This window comes from Wyeomyia smithii, chromosome 1 (assembly GCF_029784165.1).
Source record: "Wyeomyia smithii strain HCP4-BCI-WySm-NY-G18 chromosome 1, ASM2978416v1, whole genome shotgun sequence".
NCBI lineage: Eukaryota > Metazoa > Arthropoda > Insecta > Diptera > Culicidae > Wyeomyia > Wyeomyia smithii.
This window is the reverse complement of record NC_073694.1, coordinates 154,352,687-154,371,187: the sequence shown is the minus strand read 5'-3', so window position 1 is coordinate 154,371,187 and position 18,501 is coordinate 154,352,687. Positions and strand designations below refer to the sequence as shown.

Genomic DNA, 18,501 nt, shown 5'->3' with positions numbered 1-18,501 from the left:
AGTTTGGAGTTTATGTTTAAAAATGTGAAAATCACGAAACTGCAATAACTCAGAAACTACACAACCGATTTGAACAAAATTGGTTTCAAAAGAACGGACTACCTAAAAAACTTTCAACTTTTGAATTTTATGAAGATTGAACATGTGGTTCAAAAGTTATGAATAGAAACGTGTTTTGAAGACTCCTTAATCTCACTCATGTTTCTCAGGGATGGCTGGACCGAATTTCATAAAATCAGTGTCGAATGGAAGGTCTAGTTGCCCCATAAGACCCTATTGATTTGATTTGCAATCGGACTATTACTTTGCCTGTTATGTTTAAAAATGTGAAATCCAGCTATAAAAAGGAACATATTCCGAAGACTACTTGGACTCACTCACTTATCTCAGAGATGGCCGACCAGATTTCCACAAAATTAGTGTCAAACGAATGGTCTAGCTGCCTCAGAAGCCCCTTTTGAATTTTACTGTAATCGAACTGTAACTTCATTTGTAATGTACCGACTTGTGAAAATCACGAAACTTCATTATCTCAGAAACTACACAACCGATTTGATTATTATTATCAGATGAGCGGGCTAGTTAAGGGTTAACTGATGAATTATGATTGAACACGTGGTTTCAAAGTTTGGCTGCCCTACACGTTCCCATTTCATTTGATTATAATCGAACTTAAGCAACCGTTATGTATTAAATTGTTAATAAAACAACGAAAGTCTATTATCTCAAAGATTACATGCCTTATTTGAACATAACTAGTGTCATACGAACGAGTCATCTCTCAAACTTACAAATAACAAACTTCGTAGCAATTTGATATGTGGCTCAAAAGTTATGGAAAGAAGAGAAATTCAAAGACTATACCTGCTTTGATCGATATATGTGGCCTCAACATAATTTAAATGTGGTATCGTACTATTTGAACGTTCCAAATTCATTGATTCCTTGCAATGTGTTTAAAGTCTGCAAATGCACGACGAATCGGTCATGGGATATGATCAAAGTCAAATAAAAAACCGTTTGAAATGATTGGTTTTATCGAAATGATAATATCCTCAACTTTTGGCTTCTATACATCGCCTTAATTCTGAATATATTCATATTGAGTGGTATTCTGTCATTTTCAGCAGACTTTCTTGTATCAATCTGATACGGGAAATACCCATATTGGGAGGTAATTTTGGTTATTTTCCAGAAACTAAAAGTGGTCGTCTTTAAATTCAAAATGGTGTCCAGGGTCAATGTTTGGTTTCTATGCATCATCACGTTTACGGAAATATCCATATTGAGTATTATTCGGTCATTTCCGACTATTGCATATAAGTTGCCATTTAGCAATTCAAAATGGTGCCTGAGGTCAATTGTTAGTTCCTTGCATCATTCTGGTTCTGGAGGTGCTCATATTGGATAGTATTTGTTTATTTTAGGCTGTTTTTCACAAACCAGTAGTCGCCATCTTGGATTTCAAAATTGTATTTAGGATACTGGTTAAAGAAAACCTCATACTGGGTGATATTTTGTCACTTTGGACTGTTTTTCAGAAGCCGAAAGTCGTCATTTTGGACTTTAAAATTGCCTGTGAAATCAATTTCTGTCATCTGGGCGTAATTCTGGTTCCGAAAACATTCATATTGAATGGTATTTGGTCATTTCCGACTGTTTGCCAGACACCGGAAGTCACCATCTTAAAATTCAAGATTGTGTCTGTGATCAATTTTTAGCTTTTGTGCATCTTTCTGGTTCCAGAAATACTAATATTTAATGGGAATCGTCCATTTCAGGCTGATTTCCAGAAACCGGAAGTTGCCATCTTACAATTCAAAATGTTGTCTGAAGTCGATTTGTGGCTCCAGTGCATCATTACGGTTCCGGAAATACCCATATTGGGTGGTGTTTGGCCATTTGCCGCTGTTTTTCCGACACCGGAAGTCGCTATTTTGGATTTCATAATGGCATTTGGAGACAATTTCTGGATTTTGAACGGCATACTGGTTAAAGAAAAACTAATATTGGGTGGTATTTGGTCATTTTCAGCTGTTTTTAGAAACCGGAAGTCGCCTTCTTAGATTTTAGCTCCTCTAAATTATTCTAGATCCTGATATTATTATATTGGGTGGAAATCGGCCATTTTTGGCTATTTTCCAGAAACCGGAAGTTGCCATCTTACAATCCAAAATGTTGTCTGAGGTCTATTATGGAACATATCTGTTACCACTAAAAACATTCTCCAGTCAATATGGTTCCATTTAGTAGATTAGTTCGCGAGATGTGCAGAAATTTGTGAAGAAACATGTACTTCCAGAAGAGGGAGGGGCGTAAACCATTATGGACATATTTGTTACCTCTAAAAACATACACATACCAAATTTGGTTGTATTTTCTTGATTGGTTCTTGAGCTGTGCAAAATTTGTGTTTCATTTTCATGGGATCCCTTCCTTATAGAAGAGGGAGTCGGGTGTCGAACCATTATGTACATATTTGTTACCACTAAAAACATTTACCTGTCAAATTGTGTTCCATTTGGTTGATTGGTTCTCGAGATGTGCACAAATTTGTGTTTCATCCAACTGTTATGGACATATTAGTTACCCCTTAAAACATCCACATGCCAAATTTGGTTTCATTTGCTTGGTTTGTTCTTGATTTGTGCAGAAATTTATGTTTCATTTGTATGGGACTCCTCCCTTCCAGAAGAGGGAGGGGTCTCAAACTATCATAGGAACCTTTATCGGCACCAAAAACCCCTACATACAAATTTTCTCGTCGATCGGTTCGGTAGTTTTCGGGCCTATATGGATCAGACAGACAGACAGACAGACTTGACTGCAATTTATATGTTAAGATTACAACATCAATATTTTAGAACCTAAAGAGTGAATATACATTTATTGGATTGAAGCGGTCATGTAAATCTATTTTTACAAATAAAAAAATGAATGAGAAAGGCTGGGTCTGACCGCTAGGTGGATTAATTTAGGTTTTTATTTTGTGAATATCTCGGGACCCTGAAGAGCTACAGGTGATATTGACATAGCATTTTGATAGAGATAGCATTAAGATGCGATAGCGATTCTACAAGATAGCATTTTGATGTAGAATCGAACTACGTGATCAATTTTTTTCTGCAGTGTTGCCAACATTGCATTTTTTTCGATTCAAAACTTAATTTGCAATTTCCTCAAAATACCCCCCCCCCCCCCCTTCGATTTTGATTTTGACCACGCCAATGTGTTTAGCAGACAATTTTACATAGGAATCACTCATCAGCAGAAAACAGAATGTAGCGTTCCAGAGATACAGCATTTTCAAAATTGCAATATTTTGGATTTTGTGAACGCACGAAAGCGCTTCTACATAAACTGCTGCAATCTTAATGGTATCCTAGCAGGCGTTTCTGTAGTCGAAAATTTGTTCCTTAGAGGAGCATCCGTTAATGATGTAACGCGAAAAATCCCGTTATAGAACCATTTTCACGAAAAGTTACAGGAGAGTTTTGGTTACACTTTTCACATGAATCTTCATTTTGTTGGTTTATCACATTGTAGAAATCATCCTCTCTCAATTTAAAACCGTTTCCTAACAGGTGAATGATCATGTTTTTTCCTGATTTAAGGTTTGCTATGATTTCAAAATTGTAAACAATGTCATCATCACGGGTGCAGTCATTTCATTCTTGAAAATGGTGTGTTTAATTGGATTGTATTTAAAAAACATTTGTGTCGCTGGAAAACGGTATTGGTTATCACAGCAGCTTACGTGATGAGGTTTACTAGATACTAAGGGAGCATGCATAAATAACGTAGCTTTTTTAGTTTTTTTTACACCCTTCCCCCTCTCCCACCGTAGCATTTCGTCACAAAGTCAGACCTCTATAGATAATTTCGTAGAATTATAACAAACTCCTCACCCACACCTCCACCCCCACCCTCACCTAACTCCAATGACTTTTTTTTTCAAATTTTGTTACTAAAACATACATTGTATCATAAATGAATAAGACAAGACAAAGAATTAAGAATGACCATAAACACCAGCCGTGAAAAAAAAACAATTAGAATAAATCCAAATTTTTTAATTTCATATTTGCTACGTAGCTTGGCTTGACCCCCTAGCCTCCCCCACGTCAAATTTCGTCACAAAACTGCTAGTCGTTGCATGTTCGAGTCCCGGCTCGGGAGAAGACTGTTATTATCAGTAGGAATCAGTGGCTGCGAAACCTGTGTCAAATAAACAGAACAGAAAAATCCACATCTGCTCTAATCCTGGGTAAGAAGAAGAATAAGAAGAAGAACATAGGCGGATGAATGTTATAATAGGCTTACTTGCTCTATAACGTGCTATGATAAGAGCAAATTAAAGTATTCGTTTATGATAAAAAATTTTGGATGCGTTCGGAGATTTGTTTGAACATGTGGTCTTGAATGTAAATATGCAAAATTATGAAATGAAATCTGAAATCACTTTTTTTTTCACGTTTTAACAATGTCACAAGTTGGTTTCAAAATTCGAATCATGGACAAAAGTGTACATTTAACAAAAATCCACCTAGCGGTCAGACTCAGCCTTTCTCATTCAAACTTATTATTTGTAAAAGAAGATTTACATGAAAGCTTAAGTTCAAAAAAGTATGTTCACTCTTTGGGTTCTAAAATATTGATGTTGTAATTAAAGTATAAAATATGAAATTTGACGTAATGTTAGTGCTTTAGAAATAGCGTAATATAAGAAATGACTCTTAATTTCGAACAATTAAATCACGAGCGATACTGGGAACGTTTAAATAGTACGATACCACATTTAAATCATGTTGAGGCCATATATATTGATCAAAGCAGCTATAGTGTGGAATAGTCTTTGAATTTCTTTTCTTTACAAATCTTTTGAACAGTATATCAAATTGTTATGAAGTTTGTTATTTGTAAGTTTGAGAGATGACTCGTTTGTATGACACTAGTTATGTTCAAATAAGTCGTGTAATACTTGAGATAATAGACTTTCGTTGTTTTACAAATTAAAACATAACGGTTGCTTAAGTTTGATTACAATCAAATGAAAAGGTAACGTATGGGGGAGCCAAGCTTTGAAACCACGTGTTCAATCATAATTCATCAGTTAACCCTTAACTATCCCGTTCATTCGATATCAATATTGTTCAAATCTGTTGTGTAGTTTCTAAGATAATGAAGTTTAGTGATTTTCACATTTCGATACATTACAGACGAAGTTACGTTCCGATTACAGTTAAATTCAGTAGGGTGTTACGAGGCAGCTAGACCTTTCATTTGATACTAATTCTGTGGAAATCGGGACAACCATCTCTGAGAAAAGTGAGTTAGCCCAAGTATTCATCAGAATATGTTTCTTTTCATAGCTGGATTTCACATTTTTTAACATAACAGGAAAAGTAATAATCCGTTCGCAAAAAAAAATCATTAGGGTCTTATGGGGCAACAAGACTTTCCATATGACACTGATTTTATGAAAATCGGTCCAGCCATCTCTGAGAAACATGAGTGAGATTAAGTAGTCTCTAGAACACGTTTCTTTCTGTAACTTCTGAACCATATGTTCAATCTTCATAAAATTCGAAAGTTAAGGGTTTTTAGGTAGCCCGTTCAATTGAAACCAATTTTGTTTAAATCGGTTGTGTAGTTTCTGAGATATTGATGTTTCGTGATTTTTACATTTTGATACATAACCTCTAAACTAGAAATCAGATTACAATAAAATTCAATAGGGTCTTATAGGGCAACTAGACCTTTCATTGAAATCGATTCAGCCATCTCTGAGAGAATCGAGTGAACTGAGTCGAGTGTATACGACATTCAGCCCTTTTGAGAACTTTTATACCTTTAGTTTTTGCAGTGATTGCTATTTCTAGGAGAAAGGCAAAAAGTGAAATGATAGAAATGACTTTTAATTTCAACTTCAATCCCGAGCAAGGCCGCAAACATTTAAATAGTACGATATTAAATTTAAATGATGTTGAGGCCACATATTTTGATCGTAGCTATAGTTTTAAACAGTCTGCGGGTTTCGTTTCTTTCTATAACTTTCAAACCACATGTTTAAACATTATGAAATTCATTGTCTAAGGGTTTGAAAGCCCATTTATTTGAATTCAACTATTTTCATAGCTTCTGCGATATAAGAGCGTTTTTCACATTCTGACGCAGCGCCAAAACCAAAAGTTTGATTACAATGAAATTTAATTGCAACATAAGCAGCAAATAGACCCTTCATTTGACACCAAGATAGAAAGAATCGGTCAGACCATCTCTGAGAAAAGTGAGTGCGAAAGAAAGGTGCACATACACACGTACACACCCACACACAAACATATACACCTATACATGCATATATGCGGAAAATGTTCGATTCGTCGAACTGAGCTGAGTTGTATATGACATTCGGCCATTTCAATCATTTTTCTACCTTGTAATTAGCCAGTGATCGTTAGGAGAAAGTCAATATGTTTACTTTCATTGTGTGATTTCACATTTTATGAACAACGGACACAGTTACAATTCGATTGCAATGAAATCCTATAGCAACCTATAAGGCAACTAGACCTTTCATTTGCAATTAATTTTGTGAAAATCGGTTCAGCCATCACTGAGAAAAATGAGTGAGTTTAAACAACCTCAGGATAACTTTTCTTTACATAACTTTTGAACCATATGTTCAATCATAACGAAATTCAAAAGTTAAGGGTTCTGGGGACAGTTCAATCATTTGAAACCAGTTTTATTGAAATCGGTTGTGTGGTTTCTGAGATATTGATGTTTCGTGATTTTTATATTTTGATAAATAACCTCTAAACTAAAAATCCGATGAAATTCAATAGCAAACTATGACGCAACTAGACCTTTCATTTGCAATTAATTTTATGAAAATCGGTCCAGCCATCTCTGAGAAAAGTGAGTGAGGAAAAAAAGTTGCGCATACACACACATACACACATACACACATACATACATACATACAGAAAATGCTCAGTTCGTCGAAAGAAGTCGAGTGGTATATGACATTCGGCGATTGGGACCACTTTTATACCTTCGGTTTTTCCAGTGATTGCTATTCCTTTCTAGGAGAAAGGCAAAACAGTTTGAATTTAAATACGAAAAGTGTAGCCAAAACTATCCTGTAACCTTTGTGAAAATGATTCTAGAGCGGGATTTTTTGCGTTACATCATTAACGGATGCTCCTCTAAGGAACAACTCTTCGATTACACAAACGCCTGCTAGGATACCATTAAAATTGCAGCAGTTTATGTAGAAGCGCTTTCGTGCGTTCACAAAATTCAAAATCTTACAATCTTGAAAATGCTGTATCTCTGGAACGCTACATTTTGTTTTTTGCTGATAAGTGATTCCTATGTAAAATCGCCTGCTAAACACATTGGCGTGGTCAAAATCAAAAACGAAGGGAGGGTATTTTGAGGAAATTGCAAATTAAGTTTTGAATCGAAAAAAATGCAATGTTGGCAATACTGCAGAAAAAAATTGATCACGTAGTTCGATTCTACATCTAAAACCCTTCAAAATGCTATGTCAATATCACCTGTAGCTCTTCAGGGTCTCGAGATATTCTCAAAATAAAAAAGGTGTTTTGCTAAATTCGCAAAAAGTGGAGGCAGTCCCATTGGCCGAGGGGTCCACAAATCGGTACAACACTTTGTACTTATAAATTCCGGCCCAAAATACATCGACTCACAAATTTTGGTCGAAATCGGAGATGGTCGATACATATCCTTGGACACTTGACATGGAATGACCCTTTTAACGGCCACCATTTTCATTTTCTGCAAAACATCAATAAAGGCAGCAATTCGATGGAATTGATTGCGCTATCAAAGACAGCTTTCACAACCCGAAGGATTCTCGCTTCGGAAAAAAAAAACAGAACCCGAAATTTTTTGTATACGTCATATTCCAATCAAGCGGCGGTAAAAGTGCCGTTCTAGCTATAATCAGCATCCGGAATTTTCAATTTTATGCAAAGTGTCCACCTTTTCCACGACAACAGCAAATAAGTAACGGAGAGCTCTTTCGGCACGGATTTGTGCTGCATCTTCTCCTCTCGGGTATTCGATTGTTGTTGTTTCGTTCGTTGGCCAGCTGGCACGAAAAGGTGTCGTCTCTTCAATCAAGCGAACAAGAAAAGCGTAATGTTCCGTGAAGGTTAAGGTGAGGTTTCGCCCATCAGTATGCAAATGAGTTGGATAAAGTTTTCATCAACTTTATTGATGACAACGCTGATGGTGCAAATGATGGTGATGACGCTGATGAGGATGATGGGGGGTGAAACAGCAATCGTGATGGTGTGAGTTTTGGAGTTAGATTTTTATTTATTGTTATTATTGATTATTGATCTCTGAGAATAGATGTGTCTTGTATCATTGATTCTAAACACACTATGAAAAATTTAATTTTTCAGCTTTATTTTTAAGATCGCGCCAAGCACACTGGTTGACATAGGTTTTACCCTTGAGCTGAAACTGTAAAATTGAGATTATAGCTTTTAAACCATCACTCATAATTCTATTTGTTTTGACATTGTTTTCACAATAATTACAGGCTTACAACGTTAGCACTCTTCTCAAGTCTGGGTATTCTGCTTTATTCCACACTAGGGTCTATTTTATGCCAATTAGTACGCGTGTACTGCTAGCACGCACTGCCTTACCATTTACCAACCTGGTTTAAGCTTGAACTTTATGAATAAACGCGCAATTTTAATTTAAGAAAAAACAGAAATTATTTTTAATGAAATCTGCAGTTACAACAGAAATTTTGGTAGAAAGGCCAGGATGGAAATATGAAAGACAATTTTTTATTGGAGGTTATGTTCGGGAAAACTTCAATATATACAACAACAAATTCAATATATACAACATTTTACAAAATATTTGTGTTATAGAAAGATCAATAGATTTCAATTTAATTTTTGTGCTATATTGGATTTTTTTTATTGAATTTTGTAAAGGCATTTTCAATCAAAAAACCTATGAAATCTAACATCCTTGAAAAAAATCACATATTAACACCAAGTTTTATAATAATACAGAAATAGTAGATTTTTTCCTCGAAATTTATTTTTAATACAGAAATAGTAGATTTTTTCCTCGAAATGTATTTTTCTTTGAAACAACATCGGAAATGAAAATCATAAAGGCCCAAATACACACACGGCACAATGACACAATAAGGTATATTACAAAGGAGTGGCAGATACGATTTCAATATGCGATCAGAGGTGGCAAGTGAAAAGTTGTGACGTCACAACAATTGTTTACGTTCGGCATTCAGTGTGGATATTCGACAAATTGTTCTTTTTTCGAGTTTTTAACGTTCTACGGTTACCAAAAAACGCAATTGTCATCGTGCTCAGTTGAATTTGGTGGTGTTTCGATTTAGGGAGCCAAAAAGTTAGGCATAAGCATACATGCTTCTCCCAAAAATCCCGATGATGAGAAACGCTAGCGTTTGTTCTGTCGGGTACCGGATCTTCACAACATTTCCGCGCGGAGGATTTTGAACATAGGTTCCGGGCCGATTCCCGGCGCATTTTAGCATCGGAAGGTAATGTAACGAAGGTAATGTATCAATCTGTCCAAAAGTAATTGTTTACGTTTCAGCGTTCCAACCAGTTTTACACTTCCACCGGTGAATCTATCATCACGGATAGTGCGAGCCAGATCCGCGCTGGTAGCAGAGATACCACACGAGGGAGACACGAGGCAACACGAGGCAATCACATGGGGCTTAAGAATGCGCTCCCTAGGTCGAGCAGGTCAAAGCACCGGCGAGATCGTTTGATGAAGCGAGTCAACCAATGACTGAGCGCTCTACTTACGACGATATTCATCCACAGATCAATTGTTGGGAAGAAACTAAAAAAATTAAAGACTTACGATCCATCATTGATCGCAAGAGGTTGAAAATATGAAATATTCAGGCATAGGCATTTAAAGTAATTTACAAGAGAATACGTTATCGTTTTCATCAGTCAATTTTTTTTTCAATTGTAATCTATGACAATATCTAAGAGACACATGTTGTTTCTGTTATTATCATAGTACAAAAATATAATGCATTCCATACGATTAACGATCCATATTTCATACAAAATTCATACGTGTTCCTGCGCCAAACTGTGTTTAGTTGGTTGTTGTGACGTCACGATCTCAGCACGCGAAAAATGTGCTATCTAACACTTGCAACGACGCTCATCTGCCGCTCCTTCGTATATACCTTATTGACAATGACGCCTTCTTCATACAATATAGAAGGCGTGATCGCTCTCCCGCCTTCCATTTTGTATGGAGAAGGCGTCATTGCGCCGTGTGTGTATTTAAGCCTTAATGGAGATATGAAAAAAGATTTTTTAGTTAACCCTCTAGTGCCCAAGTTAATTCCTAGACGAGCTTCGGTAAAATCATTATGGATCATTATAAACACAGCTTTTTAGAGATTTGAAAGAAGCTCGTCAAATGGCGGCATTGGCCACTAGAGGGTTAAACTTGAGTTTCAAAGATTTTTTAGCAGTTTCAACTTGTAGGAGAATAACACTAATCGACGAAAGCGAAAAAAAGTGCTTCCCTAAAGCTCAACTTATTTGACCTAGAAAGATTATAGCTATTCAACTATTCCTATGAATTGTGGTGCCCCTTGCCATTACCAAAACGCGTCAACTTATATGAGAGTTCGCATAATAATCGCTTCAACGTTATGTTTACGGGAACATTCATTAAAGTCTCCGAAAAGATAAAAGTAGCACATCCACAGGAATGGCTTAAAACCTATAATTTTCCATTTTTTCCTAGTTTGAGCTTTTGCGCCACACCTGTGTAGACTAGTGTAATCGAATTTCAAATGATGCAATATGATTTGAATGGTAATTTCAAATTATAAAACTTTTGGTACCTAACTTTCTAAACGCATCTACTTCTTAATAATTCAAAATTAAATTTGGTAAATTTAAGCTTTTTATAAAAATCTGTTTTGGTTCTCCAACAACACGCATTGTTTAGATGATTAGTTCAAAGGCTTATATAAACAAATAAATCTCCGTGGATGTAACCGTAACTACTGAATTACACTGATCGACCAAAGAAAAAAAATGCGTTCCTGAAGCCTAAACTGGAATAAATGAAAGATTATTGCTATTTAACCATTGCTGTGAATTTTGGTGCCCCTAGCATTGCTGATAACGTGTCAAAAACTTTAAGTCACTCCAACGCGAGCTATAAAAACGATAACCGTGCGCCTCCTTTGTATTATTGAATCGGTGGAGACGCTAGGTCAACCAGTCAACAGCGTTCTAGGGATCAAGTTTATTGGGAAATTAGGATCTAGGGCCCGATAGTAATATTCTAGTGAAAAACTTTCTTCAACAAAATTGTGCAACAATAACAAATTAGGGCAACCCAAATTTTTGATGAAATTTAGCTTCTGATTTTCTTATCTTTGCAGATGGAGCTGAACGATGTTCTACGGTGTTATAACCCCGTTAATTTTTCGTTACTTTGTTAAAAAAGTAGTTTTCTATCTTTCTAAATAACCAATTTGGAGCTATTTCACTAAATGACGAGAAACACAGATGCGGTTTCAAAGCTCAAACTGAAAAAATATAAGATTATAGCTATTTAACCATTGCTGTGAATTTTGGAGCCCCTAGCCATTTCGAAAACGCAGCAGAAGCTTCCAACCACTTTAACGCGAGCAATGAAACGATAGCAGTATATGATCAGGGCTCGATAGTAATATTCTAGTGAAAACATTCTTCTACAAAATTGTGCAACATTTTCTTGTAATAACAAATTGGGGAGACCCAAATTTTTCATGAAATTTAGCATCTGACTCTCTTTTCTTTGCAGATAGAGCTGAGCGAGGCTCCACATTTTGTAGTCTCGTCAATTTTGCGCAACTTTATAGAAAAAAGTTTTCTTCTATCTTTCGAAATAACTGATTTAGAGCTATGTTACTAAATGACAAGAAGAAATCTACAGATACGGTCCTGAAGCTTAAACTGGAAAAAGTGAACGATTATTATAAAAGCTATAATAACTATTTTTCCTTCTCTGTGAATTTTGGTGCAATTAGCCTTATCGTAAACGCGTCAAAAGCTCCCACCCACTCCAACGCAAACAATAAGAACGATAACCGTGCGTCTCCTTCAGTGTTTAATCGGTGGAGACGCTAGAATAACCAGTTGACAGCCCTAGAGGAAACAAGTTTGGGGGAAAATTCAGATCTAGAGCTTGATAGTAATCGAATTTATGGTGACATTTGGATCTAGGGCTCGATAATAATATTCTAGAGTGAAACCCTTTTTTTTGTTACAGTTTCCAACAGATTTACGGTTGTGATACTTTATTTCTTGTTTCAACATTATTTCACAAAAAGCAGAATGCATTTATTTCAACTAAGCCTAAATATTTTTTTATGCACGTTTATATTCTACGTTTGTTGATAGGTATTGGAAAATCGACATAGTCTGCCATCATTGCCTCGTTGCATTGTTTATTGTAACACGCTTCATCACTTTAAAACTAACTTGTACCCATGTTATTTTTGAACTTATCAAGATGAGAATCCAGAATATCCTACAGACATCCTACAATTTATCCTTTGGAAGTTGTGTACCAACGTCTCTACTCAATTTTTTATTATCTAATGCCTTAAATATGCCAAAAAATATGGAGATGGATCGGCTTTCTCGTTCATGGGAATCAAACGACTAAATTATGTTTGTCCTTACGGTTCGACCTTCGGTTAAGGCCTTTTTAAATGGTTACTATAATATAAATTACAATAAATACAATACTAACAACTAACAAAAATGCATAAACTTACACTCTAGTCGTTCGTTTTTTGATAATTAACATAAATACATAATGGTCAGATTCAAAACTTATTTCTTCGGCCAATTTTAAAAAGACATACGGTTGGATTAGCACAAGCATGTAATAAACGGGTATATAATTTAAACAGAAAACACATAGGTACATAACTTGGGGAAAATCACTTAGGCTAAAGAACTGATCACCCTCTTATTATAAACTATTACAAGCAATTCGAAATGGAGTGGGAGGTTTTGCGGTGAATTGTGCTATGAACCTTAAATGCTAGCATCTGTCTGTTGCTTTTGTGAGCGATGTGTGATCTGCGAGAAACCAAGCCAAGAAAATTTACCCATATCGACTCAAAACCTTTCCAAGCGTAATTTTCCGTGTCGTTCAGTTGTTCGAAAAAATTTTATCGTATATCACCTTTCCTGATGTAATTTTTGGAAACTTTTGTTGTAAGTATTGCAACGCTGGAAATTCAGCTCCTAAAGTTTTCACAAACCGCTTTCTTTAAACCTAGTTTAATGTGTGGAGGCGGCCTCAATATTTCCTGTGAATCAACTAATGTAGCATTGGCCAAAAATTGCAGAAGTATCGATACTCGAGCATCGATAATTTTTTCCTCGCGGTATCGATGCCAGATTGATATTGAGAGCGGAGCATCGATACCAGCTGTATCGATACTCTGCCTGCTACTTGAAACAGGTCTATGAAAAGCTACCATTTTTCCTTGATCGTTAATACGGAAAATCATAGATGCCAGGTGTTTTTGAAAAATGTAAGCAATTATCCGAAAAACCGACAAAATCTGCTTAAAGTCTGAAAAAAATTTGTCTGTGATTTGAAAAAAATGCGTTCGCGCAGGGAAAAGTCTGCAAAAATTTTCACAGATGACTCTGGAAAAAATATAATTATCTGCGAATCAATAAAAATCTGCACACCGACTCTAAAAATCTGCGTTTTGAAGAAAAATCTGCATATTTTGTATCCCTGCGGTCAATAGACTAATGGTACCAAAATGTTATTTGAAATATAGGGCAGCACGATAATCCTAGCTTCTTATTCTTTATTGCCTGCCTTTTTGCAAAAACTCGGTGCTTACGATTTGCTTTGCACAGACAGTATTACCAAATGCGGCAGCATTTTTCTCGCAAGAGGCATGAAAAAGCGCCTTAGAAATGAGCCGGTATATTCAATCCTGTTGGTGCCTTTTACAAAAAGAGCACACGATGGATCATATCCGCGCACTTCTACAAGGCTTTTCCGTTAGACAAGATGTAGCAATCAACAATATTTTCCGATTTTATAGTTTCTCTTCAGTATCGAAAAAATATCGGGGCGAAAGTATCGATCCACCTTGATATCAAAGTCGCTTGCATCGATAAAAAATAACGATATTTGGGCCCCAAGGTATCGATACCGTAAGTATCGATACGATATCGGCCAATGCTAAACTAATGCCGCGTATTCGACTGTATTCTGCTCTTCGATACAAACGTCTCGTGAAGATCTTTGACAATATGATTCTTTTCGTTGCTGCTATTCCAGTAACAGAGAAAAGATGGAAATTTTGTATGACGCCTAGCAGTTTCTTTGAAAGGGCAACCATCCAAAAACTCTCCAAGAACTTCCCATTTACAATCATCTTATTTCAGCGAATCTAATAGCAATTATATACTGATATAATTATTTTTGAGAAGCTTTGAGTGCGCAACAAAAATTAAAGGCAGATTGTTCTCATTATGCCACAGGACACCCTTTAAGCTCTTCTAGGAGCTGTCATTGAAAAGAAGCCAATCATCTGCATTATGAACGACTTCGATTTTTTCTAACAATCCAGGAACATAATGACAATAGCACAGACCGTTTTAGTATGTGTAAAATGCGGAAAGCATATCGTGACGCCTTCTCTGATTACATATTTGAACGTCATCGCTCACCAGCTTCCATTGCTTGAGTTCGAGTTCCGAATTACCCTAGAACGCTGTCGACTGGGTAACCTAGCGTCTCCACCGATTCAACAATGAAAGGAGACGCACGACTATCGTTCTTACCATTCGCATTGGAGTGGGTGAAAGCTTCTGACGTGTTCTCGAAATGGCTAGGCGAACCAAAATTCACAGGAATAGTTGAACAGCTCTAATCCTTAATTTTGTTTCCAGTTTGAGCCTTAAGGACCGCAACAATTGTTTTCTTAGTTAAATAGTTTCAAATCAGTTATTTTAAAACACGAAAAAACCTCTTTCTTCAAAATTGCGCAGAAGAAAAAAGGAAACTAAACAAAAATTTTTCGCTAGAATATTACTATCGAGCTCTAGATCCAAACTCCAAAACTTGTTCCCGAGCGCGGTGCAATTATTTTTGGCGTCTCCATCGATTCAATAGTGAAAGGAGGCGCACGGTTATCGTTCTTATCGTTCGCGTTTAAGTGGGTGAGAGCTTTTGACGCGTTTTAGTAATCGCTGGGTCCACCAAAATTCACAGGACACAGGTTAAATAACAATAATCTTCCATTTTTCCCAGTTTGAGCTTCAGGACCGCACCTGTCTTCATCCAATCCTTTTATCCAAATTTCCAAATGGGTAATTGCATACAAAATGTACATGGCACTTGGACACGACCATCACAGATTTTGCTCAAAGTTGGGGGAATTATTCATCTACCGTCTCTTTGGAAAAATCCCAATTTTGGTGTCGATTGGAATACCCCCCGCTCTGTAGAACCCCTCTCTTTATTGCAAAGTCACGCAATTTTTGTCGAAAATCACTTTTTTTTTCTTACAATTCATAGACGTGAGATGTCGAAAAAATACTGATAGACGATTTTTGAAGAAAATAAACCAAGGAATCTAAACAAATATAACTTTTGGCCGGAAGTGTTGCCAAATAAATTATTTTTGTATGTGAAAACTGAATTTACATGTTTCGGCAAATGCAGCCATTTTTATTTTAAATTTGATAATTTTATCGTGTTCCTTGAAAAATTTTACGTAAGAAACAACTGTAATCTCGGTGTAATATGAGCCAATCTCGAGATATAACATTTTTACGAAAAAAGTTGTAAATTTCGTAATTATTCTATTTTATAATCTATAGACGTAAGACACCCGAAAAAAAGTGCTAGGTGAATTTTGAAGAAAATAAACCAAGAAATCTAGAAATAATATTGTTTTTTGACCGGAAGTGTTGCCAGATAGATTATTTTTGTATTTAAAAACAAAATTTGCATTTTTCGGCCAATGCAGGTAATTTTATTTTAAATTTGATGGTTTTATAGTATTTCTGGGATAATTTTACGTAAGAAGCACTTATCACTCCGTGGTAATATGAGCCAATCTCAAGATAGGGTATCGAACGTCTTCGTCAGTGGTTTTCTTCGGCAGTTTTTCTGCAGCAATCTTATGCAAAAGGGGGCCGAAGAAAACCACTGACGAAGACGTTCGATACCCTATAACATTTTTACAATAATTAATTACGAAATTTAAAACTATTTTCGAAAAAATGCTATATCTCGAGATTGGCTCATATTACCCCGGGGTGATAAGTGTTTCTTATGTAAAATTTTCTGAGAAACACGATGAAACCATCAAATTTAAAATAAAATTAGCTGCATTTGCCGAAAAATGCAAATTTAGTTTTAAAATACAAAAATAGTTTATCTGGCAACACTTTCGGTTCAAAAATTATATTTTTCTGGATTCCTTGGTTTATTTTCTTTCAAATTCATCTATCACTATTTTTCGGGTGTCTTACGTCTATAAATTGTAAAAAATAATTACAACTTTTTTCGTAAAAATGTTATATCTCGAAATTGGCTCATATTACCTCGGGATGATAGTTGTTTCTTATGTGAAATTTTCCAAGGAACACGATGAAACTATCAAATTTGAAATAAAAATGTCTGCATTTGCCAAAAATGTGAATTTAATTTTCAAATACATAAATTATCTGGCAATCAATCATCACCTTTCCTGATGTAATTTTTGGAAACTTTTGTTGTAAGTATTGCAACGCTGGAAATTCAGCTCCTAAAGTTTTCACAAACCGCTTTCTTTAAACCTAGTTTAATGTGTGGAGGCGGCCTCAATATTTCCTGTGAATCAACTAATGTAGCATTGGCCAAAAATTGCAGAAGTATCGATACTCGAGCATCGATAATTTTTTCCTCGCGGTATCGATGCCAGATTGATATTGAGAGCGGAGCATCGATACCAGCTGTATCGATACTCTGCCTGCTACTTGAAACAGGTCTATGAAAAGCTACCATTTTTCCTTGATCGTTAATACGGAAAATCATAGATGCCAGGTGTTTTTGAAAAATGTAAGCAATTATCCGAAAAACCGACAAAATCTGCTTAAAGTCTGAAAAAAATTTGTCTGTGATTTGAAAAAAATGCGTTCGCGCAGGGAAAAGTCTGCAAAAATTTTCACAGATGACTCTGGAAAAAATATAATTATCTGCGAATCAATAAAAATCTGCACACCGACTCTAAAAATCTGCGTTTTGAAGAAAAATCTGCATATTTTGTATCCCTGCGGTCAATAGACTAATGGTACCAAAATGTTATTTGAAATATAGGGCAGCACGATAATCCTAGCTTCTTATTCTTTATTGCCTGCCTTTTTGCAAAAACTCGGTGCTTACGATTTGCTTTGCACAGACAGTATTACCAAATGCGGCAGCATTTTTCTCGCAAGAGGCATGAAAAAGCGCCTTAGAAATGAGCCGGTATATTCAATCCTGTTGGTGCCTTTTACAAAAAGAGCACACGATGGATCATATCCGCGCACTTCTACAAGGCTTTTCCGTTAGACAAGATGTAGCAATCAACAATATTTTCCGATTTTATAGTTTCTCTTCAGTATCGAAAAAATATCGGGGCGAAAGTATCGATCCACCTTGATATCAAAGTCGCTTGCATCGATAAAAAATAACGATATTTGGGCCCCAAGGTATCGATACCGTAAGTATCGATACGATATCGGCCAATGCTAAACTAATGCCGCGTATTCGACTGTATTCTGCTCTTCGATACAAACGTCTCGTGAAGATCTTTGACAAAATGATTCTTTTCGTTGCTGCTATTCCAGTAACAGAGAAAAGATGGAAATTTTGTATGACGCCTAGCAGTTTCTTTGAAAGGGCAACCATCCAAAAACTCTCCAAGAACTTCCCATTTACAATCATCTTATTTCAGCGAGTCTAATAGCAATTATATACTGATATAATTATTTTTGAGAAGCTTTGAGTGCGCAACAAAAATTAAAGGCAGATTGTTCTCATTATGCCACAGGACACCCTTTAAGCTCTTCTAGGAGCTGTCATTGAAAAGACGCCAATCATCTGCATTATGAACGACTTCGGTTTTTCTAACAATCTAGGAACATAATGACAATAGCACAGACCGTTTTAGTATGTGTAAAATGCGGAAAGCATATCGTGACGCCTTCTCTGATTACATATTTGAACGTCATCGCTCACCAGCTTCCATTGTTTGAGTTCGAGTTCCGAATTACCCTAGAACGCTGTCGACTGGGTAACCTAGCGTCTCCACCGATTCAACAATGAAAGGAGACGCACGACTATCGTTCTTACCATTCGCATTGGAGTGGGTGAAAGCTTCTGACGTGTTCTCGAAATGGCTAG

General features: G+C 36.1%; 1 protein-coding gene across 1 annotated transcript in view; it reads left to right on the top strand.

Moving 5' to 3' along the window:
- Nucleotides 1-18,501, top strand: part of LOC129723260 (dynein axonemal heavy chain 10) — a 254,555-nt gene that overhangs the window by 77,882 nt on the left and 158,172 nt on the right. The gene's annotated exons all lie outside the window — the stretch shown is intronic.